Raw genomic sequence first — 9,079 nt, forward strand, 5'->3', positions numbered from 1 at the left:
ACTATTTACCTATCTATAGAGTCAATATTTCACTACGATATCTGCAGAACAGAGCTTCCCTATTCTGTATTACCTCCCTTATATTTACTGTACCTAGATAAGGCTTCCCTGTCTGGTATTATTAATATATATCTGTATAATAACCGTTACCTTATGCAACTGAAAACAGGGCTTCCCTATTTCGTTGATACTTCCTTAACAGGTTTCAGACACTTCTAGGGACAGTTCCACCATTTTATAAACCCATAGTTTAGCTAATGTTCTATTTGGATGGATGCCGTCTGACAGTAGTTTATAATTTTTCCTATATCTCACCCTGGTTTTGTTTTTGGGTTTATTAGATATTATTTGGTCTTGTGAGAATCTAGGTGCTCTATACTTCTTATTTAGTAATTTTAGCTGTCTATTGTAGTAGTCTACTTGAAAGCACAGTTCTTTATCCAGGCTACTTGCTTGCGTTACTGATCTATACCCTTTTGTCTTGTCGATTACCAGTGCCGGATAGTGCCTTTTATTTTTGTCCTTTTTTGTTACAATTCTGGTACCCTTATACTTTTTCACTACTAAGGAGAAGTTTGTTGATTTTGTTTGGTTGTTGTTTTGATCTAGTTTATCTTTCAAATTGTTTTTCTTCTCTTCTCTATCTCTGATTTTTTTGTTAAAGATTGTTATCGAGTAGTAAGGGCAATCAAGAAAGATTATAGTGACATATTTGAATTTTGCCAATATTTTGTCTCTTAAATCTCTGTATCCTGTGAGTATTGACTCTATATTTTGATAAGGGTAGTTCCTTAAGTATATGTATTTCCCCTTTGTTGTTATTTCACAAGTTCCGAACCAGATTAAAATGATTGGATCTTTAGTTTTCAACTCTTCTAGTTTTGCAAAAAGGGTTTTTAGATGTTCATCATTGAAGCTGTAGCTCCACTCTTTGCTACTATGTGAAACTTGTCACTGATGCTGTCTGGAACTATTCTATCTAGACTGAACCCCTTGCTATCCGTGAATAGTACGGTATCTCGCGAAAGGCCCTGCCTTTTAAATAGGTTATAAACCTTTTTATATTCTTTTATAATCTTATTCACTGACATGAATTACAAGTTAATTAATCAATGTCAATTACGGATATATATATTCAAGATTCAATTTCAAATTTCCCGGGAAAAAAATGGCAGTGTAAACTTGGTCCTTATTGAGGTCCAAAGTATATTAAATTAAGCTTAGTTACATTTTTATCAAAATTGAATTAGATAGGTTATTTGATATGCCGATCTACCATTTTATTTTAATTTTTAATTTTGTGGTTTGTTTTATAAATCGTCCACTTTAGGGTGCTAAGGGACAAATATAACACACAAATTGTTAGATGTCAAAAGAAATTGAATTCATTCACATTAATGTCCAAAAGGTATAATCACAAAAATACTGAACTCCGAGGAAAATCAAATCGGAAAGTCCCTTATCACATGGCAAAATCAAATGACAAATCGTACATCATTAAATTCTGTTTGATTTCAATATATTGTAGTCCGTTGATATGTTGCCTCTAACCTCATAGTAGTGACTCTGCAGCTTTTGCTAATCTAACAGAACATGATTGTTTGTGTACACCAATTTGAAGCATACTTGTTGTCCGGTAAAAAAATGACATTATTTCTTGTCATCGGTACGGTAGATTTTTTTAAGGACATTATCTCCCCCTTTGGCGCATTTTCTTCTCTGGAGGAATCTGCTCTTTTCAGTCCTATGGCAATAAGACTAAATAATTGGCATATTGCCCTTTTAATATACCTAAGTAATTTCTAATACATATAATGAATCGCTGTTGAATAGTTATTATATTGTTTCAGGACAGAAAAGAGCATGAAAAAGGTTGTGGCAGTAGCCCAACATCATATATGTCCTATATCAGCAAAAACTGAAATTCATACCAAGGAAACTTCTGAGCAATGCAAATCATTTTAAATGCAATGACTCTTTTTAAAAGAATACTATTTAATAAAAACAAACAAGAAATTACAGAAAAATTACTTAAATAAAGTAATATCACTCAGTCACCATCGAAACCAATATAATGACACAGAGGGAAGTCAATATGAAGTGGGATGAAAGACATAACGAGAGAAGAAGATATTAGTATCTTTCGTCCCTCTCTCTTCAAAACATATAAAATCAGTTGTCATATTGGCAATTATACCACATTTCCTTCTTTGTATACTGATATATCCATCTTAAATGTGGAATAAACAAATTTTGAAGCTATAAATTTGAAACCGTGCAAGTTGCACCAAAGCATCAAAAAGTTGCTAACTTTCAATTTTTATCTATATTGAAAAACCACAAATGTCATTTTTGCATTAAGTAGACCTCCAAATAGCTTTTGGGATTGTGCTGTTGGCTTGCTGTCTCATTAAAGTTTATCCCAATGCTCATTATAGAAATACATAAAGAAAAATTGGATTTATTTCAATTTCAAGTTAAAAGTTTATTAAAATGATGACTCTCATTCTTTTTTCACTGTTGTTTCTTCTACTTCTACATCTTAAAAAAAACACAAAATACAAAAAATAAAATTGTTGAAATTAGTGTGTGCTGTTCGGTTGATTCTATTTTTAAATATCTAAAGCGTACTGGAAGTTTAAGATCAAGACAACAAATATCAAATGGATTAAAAAAATGTTATGAGTAGCTGTTATCTGTTTTTATAGATTTATGGTTTTTCAACTGTTACTCTTCCATAATTGCTATCTTGCAAATTTGTCTAGTCTGTTTTGTAAAACCTGAAATATTGATCAGTTTTTTCCAGTAAAATGAACTAGTAAATACTTTCAGCATAATTCAACAACATACATCAATACATCTACTTAGTAATTGTTAAGGCCATTTAAAGTTATTTATTTCAATATTACTCTCAAAATGATTTTAATTTTGATTACATGATTATGTTTTTTTATATGACTAATTTCAATGTTTTTTTTCTACAATATATTTGTTTCATGATATGTATGAATTACCACCTACCTGATACATTTTCCAACCTAATCAAGATCTCCAAGTTAGACATCAGCATATCTATTATATCAGTAGAGCTGAGCATAGTCCAACTAGTCAAGGATAATCCTCCATTCTACTTCAAAAATAAATAAAATACTCAATTGAAATAATTCATATGTATCATATGACTTTCAAAAATGTATATGAAGTTTTTTTATTTGCATGATTGTGTGTGTTCTCATATATGGGGCACAAGAAGGACAGGCAATAACCATATAAAAATATTAAAAAAAATAATCAATTATGGGTTAAATGATACAATACAAATCTAACAAGAATGTGTCTATAGTACATTGATGTCTCACTCACACTATCATTTTCTACATGTATGGTCAGTGGACCGTGAAAGTGGGATAAAACATCTAATTTGGCATTAAAATTAGAAAGATCATATCATAGGGAACATGTGAACTATATTTAGAATTGATTGGACTTCAATTTCATGAAAAACTACCTTGACCAAAAACTTTAACCTGAAACGGGACAGACGGACAAACAGACCAGAATACATAATACCACTCTAGTATCGTTAGTGGGGCATATAAATTCTTTCGGTTTTTAGCTCACCTGTCCCGAAGGGACAAGTGAGCTTATGCCATCACTTGGCGTCCGTCGTCTGTCGTCGTAAACTATTTCAAGAATCTTCTCCTCTGAAACTACTGGGCCAAATACTTTCAAACTTTAACTGAATGTTCCTTAGGGTATCTAATTTATAAATTGTATCCGAAGTTTTGATCTATCAACAAACATGGTCGCCATTGCTAAAAATAGAACATAGGGGTCAAATGCAGTTTTTGGCTTATAACTCAAAAACCAAAGCATTTAGAGCAAATCTGACATGGGGTAATATTGTTTATCAGGTCAAGATCTATCTGCCCTGAAATTTTCAGATGAATCAGACAACCCGTTGTTGGGTTGCTGCCCCTGAATTGGTAATTTTAAGGAAATTTTGCTGTTTTTGGTTATTATCTTGAATATTATTATAGATAGAGATAAACTGTAAACAGCAATAATGTTCAGCAAAGTAAGATTTACAAATAAGTCAACATGACGGAAATGGTCAGTTGACCCCTTTAGGAGTTATTGCCCTTTATAGTCAATTTTTAACCATTTTTCGTAAATCTTAGTAATCTTTTACAAAAATCTTCTCCTCTGAAACTACTGGGCCAAATACTTCCAAACTTTAATTGAATGTTCCTTAGGGTTTCTAGTTTGTAAATTGTATCCGAAGTTATGATCTATCAACAAACATGGTCGCCATTGCTAAAAATAGAACATATGGGTCAAATGCAGTTTTTGGCTTATAACTCAAAAACCAAAGCATTTAGAGCAAATCTGAAATGGGGTAATATTGTTTATCAGGTCAAGATCTATCTGCCCTGAAATTTTCAGATGAATCAGACAACCTGTTGTTGGGTTACTGCTCCTGAATTGGTAATTTTAAAGAAATTTTGCTGTATTTGGTTATTAACTTGAATATTACATGTATTATAGATAGAGATAAACTGTAAACAGCAATAATGTTCAGCAAAGTAAGATTTACAAATAAGTCAACATGACGGAAATTGTCAGTTGACCCCTTTAGGAGTTATTGCCCTTTATAGTCAATTTTTAACCATTTTTCGTAAATCTTAGTAATCTTTTACAAAAATCTTCTCCTCTGAAACTACTGGGCCAAATACTTCCAAACTTTAACTGAATATTCCTTAGGGTATCTAGTTTGTAAATTGTATCCGAAGTAATGATCTATCAACAAACATGGTCGCCATTGCTAAAAATAGAACATAGGGGTCAAATGCAGTTTTTGGTTTATAACTCAAAAACCAAAGCATTTAGAGCAAATCTGACATGGGGTAATATTGTTTATCAGGTCAAGATCTATCTGCCCTGAAATTTTCAGATGAATCAGACAACCTGTTGTTGGGTTGCTGCCCCTGAATTGATAATTTTAAGGAAATTTTGCTGTTTTTGTTTATTATCTTGAATATAATTATAGATAGAAATAAACTGTAAACAGCAATACTGTTCAGCAAAGTAAGATCTTCAATTAAGTCAATTTGACCAAAATTGTCAATTGACCCCTTAAGGAGTTATTGCCCTTTAAAGACTTTTTTCACAATTTGTTCATCATGTTGACTTACTTTAAAAAATCTTCTCCTTTGAAACTGCTGTATCAATTTCAGCCAAACTTAGGCTAAATGAGTTTCAGAGTATCTAGTATAAATTTTATATTTTATTTCCTTGTATGTCAAGAAACATAGCTCCTATGGCTAAAATAGAACATAGGAGAAAATGATTATTTTTTTTGGCTTTTGAAGAAAATAGGACGATCCAAAAAACATTTAAATAAATTGAAAAGCCAAAATAATCATTGATGAGAGATTTAACCAAAAGAATTAAGGTGAGCGATTCAGGCTCTTGTGAGCCTCTTGTTAATATTGGATGTGTAAAGCACAAACAAATTTATTTAGTTTTTTGACACGATTAATCAGATTATTTTTATTTTATTTTATAACACTACCTTTATATTGTTATGGAAATTGAAAAAAAAAAGAATTTCGATTGCTCTGAAATTGTACTTCAGCGTTCAATACCATAAGTAGAAGGCTAGGATTCATTTTGGGGGTTATGGTACTAACAGTTTAGGAATGAAGGAACAAAAAAGGGACAAAAACAATCATCTTAACTTTGTAGTTTCCGGACAATTACTTGTGTGTAAATTTTTGGATCTTTCTGGCATTGTGCCACAAGGAACAATATAACAAATAAAGGGAAGACTCGGGGATAATTGTCCCAAACATGCAGAAATAAGGGGCAAAGAAATGTCAATTTTTTCCCTCTAATTTCCAGACAATATCTTTTGTTTAAGTGTATGGATTATGGCTCATTACCACAAAGGAAAGACTGGGATTTGGTTTGATGGTTCTAATTTTTTTAAGGGGTTCATATCTCTTTTATTCTTTTTTAAATTTCAAATGTTTGAAAGTTTCAAGAAGTAACCTTCAGTTGCACAGTATTGCGCATACGATTTGTAAAATTTACCTTTACCTTGTGTCAGAAAACTATATAACATCATTTCACAATTCACATTCAGATAGTATCAAGCTTTAATATTGTGTCCAAATTTGCCCAAACTGTTCAGGGTTCGACCTTTTCGGTCAGCGAAGCATTTTAAATGTTTTACTACAAAACGAGCTGATGTGATTAAAAGTTCCTGTTGCTTTCTTCATATGGTGAGCCAGGCCAGCATAGGCGTATCCAGGGGTGCCTGGAAAAATTTGGTTGATTATATATATAGGGAATCACTAAAGCGTAACTGGTTCCGCCACTGCCCAGTTCTGCTTTTGAAGTGTTTGGAACAATGAGAACACATCAGGCTTTCTCCATGCTATCAGTTTTCATGCTCATTGAAAAGTCTTAAAATTTTAATTCACACTGGTCACATTTGTGTAACTCATTAATGTGGATCTTTTTATGCCTGGGAAAACAAGCTACCCATTTTGTCTTGAAAGGACAATACGTGCATAGATATGAAGACCCCTCCTTCTTAACTTTAGTTCATCTTCACTTGCCTCCCGTATTGTAGAACCCCACATGCTTCAATATTCATATTCTGAAGGAAAGATAGTTTTAGCTCGATTATTGCTTGCATGTTCTTTACTGTATAAAATGAAACGACATGTGACATAAGTTATCCAAAGTCATCAAAGCGTGAAATACAAGTCAAGTCTGACAAAAATATAAACTGATAAAGTTGCATGGGTACATGATGTACGTGTTGTAGAGCACCCTTGATACTACCGCAGAGGTCGAACCCTGAAAAGTTTGGGGTAAGTATGTACACAACATTTAAGCAAGACAAGAAATAAAGAAAATGTTGAATATCGGACCCTTTGGACCTCAATGTGGACCATTTCGATAATTTGGCCCAAAATACCGAAATCCCATTATTAAAAACACGGTGAGATTCAGCATGCCAAAGTACCCCAAATATTCAATTATTGTTGAAATTCAAAAGAATATATTTCTTGACAGTTAGGACCCCACAAACTTGTTAAATGGACCAAAAAAATAATAAACACATTCATGTATGGATTCAGCCTACCAAAGAACCTCAAGTTTTATTCTGGACCCTGTGGGCCAATTTAATACCGGACCCAAAATCAAAAATCTTACGTCAAAACCTCGTTCAAATTGGTCAAGAAGTGATTAATAAAAAATATTAGAAAAGCATTGTTGTTTTTTTATCCCTTTTTATCCAATTCTATTTCGATAGACATGATAGATGTACGTATTCGGTGATGAAGTGTCATTGCATTGGATAAATATAACTGCAATTTAAATAAAGATGCTGATGAATTATAAAAAAAAACTATGACATGCTTCTTCTGCTTTGTAAATAGACCCATACTCGAAATCCAATGATAAAATTTGTTTGCACATGCGTATTATGACTACTGCAGAAACATGACTTTTATCAAATTGGCATGCATTTTAAAATATATTTCTTTAATCTAGGTACCCGCCTAAGAAGAAACCGTAAACATCTTAAAACGACAAAAGCAACATTTCAACCAGAAAATGAAATTGAACAACATTTGGATGTAAATACACCTCAACAAGAAATCCGAAATGATCCTATCACTGAAAATTTCAAACAAGAAACAAACCCGTTCAAAATTAGGAAATTCAAATCGAAAGGAAATCCGTTGAACCAACTTGTAGCACAAGATCAGGAAGATCCGTTCAAGTGCCGATCAAATATAATGATTATGTATGTAATTCAATCAGTGTAAATCAGAAGGAAAGGAAATTTATGTTTAGAAAATATGTGAAATCTAAGTGAAAGCAAAATAGCAAAATATATGTGAAAATATGTGAAAGCAAATTAGCAAAATAGCAAAATATATGTGAAATCTAAGTGAAAGCAAAATAGCAAAAACATGTGCCTATAAAATATAATCAAAAATATATAGAAATGTCAATAATGTTGTGATGAAAGTGAAAATTTAAGATATCTAGTGAAATCTAAGATATCAAGTGAAAAATCTATAATATCTAGTGAAACCTAAGATATCAAGTGAAAAATCTATAATATCAAGTGAAAATTTAAGATACCCAGTGAAAATGTAATATATCAAGTGAAATCAAAGATATCAAGTGAAAATCTAAGATATCAAATGTCAAATCAGTGAAAGTTCTAAAATATTGTTGTCAGTCCTTGTCATATTATTTAGTAATTCTCGTCAGTAGATCTAGTCATTTTTTTTCATTCAATACTCAGTAGAATAGTTGTGTTATCTTTGAAAAATAAACATGGTAACTAGTTAAAACATTTACTAAATTTTATCATCGGTATAAAGACATCATTCGTAAATATAGCTCAACATGCAGACTTCTAATACGTTCAGGTATTTCACATCCAATTTTTTATGGAAATATTCTTTATAAAGCACAAAGGTGTCAGTATTCACCTCAGAAACTTACAAAACCTTTGAATAGACTTATTAAGAAGGGATATAATTACGATACTGTTGTCAAGTCATTAAAGATTGCATATTTTGGCGTTAATACTGAGTCACTGATAAGGTCTTTGCATCGGAACTAAACACATTTATTCTAAAAACAGTTGTTGGCATGACACGGGTTATGTTCTTCTCATATATGTTATGATGGTATGATACTAAACCCCTAACGGGAAGGATTGTGCCTGATGTTCATATGATGAAGTCATAATCTTTCAGTCAGTTTAATTGAAGTCTGGAGCTGGCATGTCAGTTAACTGCTAGTAGTCTGTTGTTATTTATGTATTATTGTCATTTTGTTTATTTTCTTTGGTTACATCTTCTGACATCAGACTCGGACTTCTCTTGAACTGAATTTTAATGTGCGTATTGTTATGCGTTTACTTTTCTACATTGGTTAGAGGTATAGGGGGAGGGTTGAGATCTTACAAACATGTTTAACCCCGCATTTTTGCCCCTGTCCCAAGTCAGGAGCCTCTGGCCTTTGTTAGTCTTGTATT

General features: G+C 32.2%; 1 long non-coding RNA gene across 1 annotated transcript; it reads right to left on the reverse strand.

Annotated features, from left to right (window-relative positions):
• Positions 1 to 2,449: 2,449 nt before the first annotated feature.
• On the reverse strand, positions 2,450 to 3,229 carry LOC143051381 (uncharacterized). Its single transcript, XR_012970734.1, has 2 exons — positions 3,022 to 3,229; positions 2,450 to 2,541 (listed from the first exon to the last, which is right to left on the reverse strand). It is a non-coding gene; the product is annotated as an uncharacterized LOC143051381 (long non-coding RNA).
• Positions 3,230 to 9,079: the final 5,850 nt, after the last annotated feature.

This window comes from Mytilus galloprovincialis, chromosome 11, assembly GCF_965363235.1.
Source record: "Mytilus galloprovincialis chromosome 11, xbMytGall1.hap1.1, whole genome shotgun sequence".
Lineage (NCBI taxonomy): Eukaryota > Metazoa > Mollusca > Bivalvia > Mytilida > Mytilidae > Mytilus > Mytilus galloprovincialis.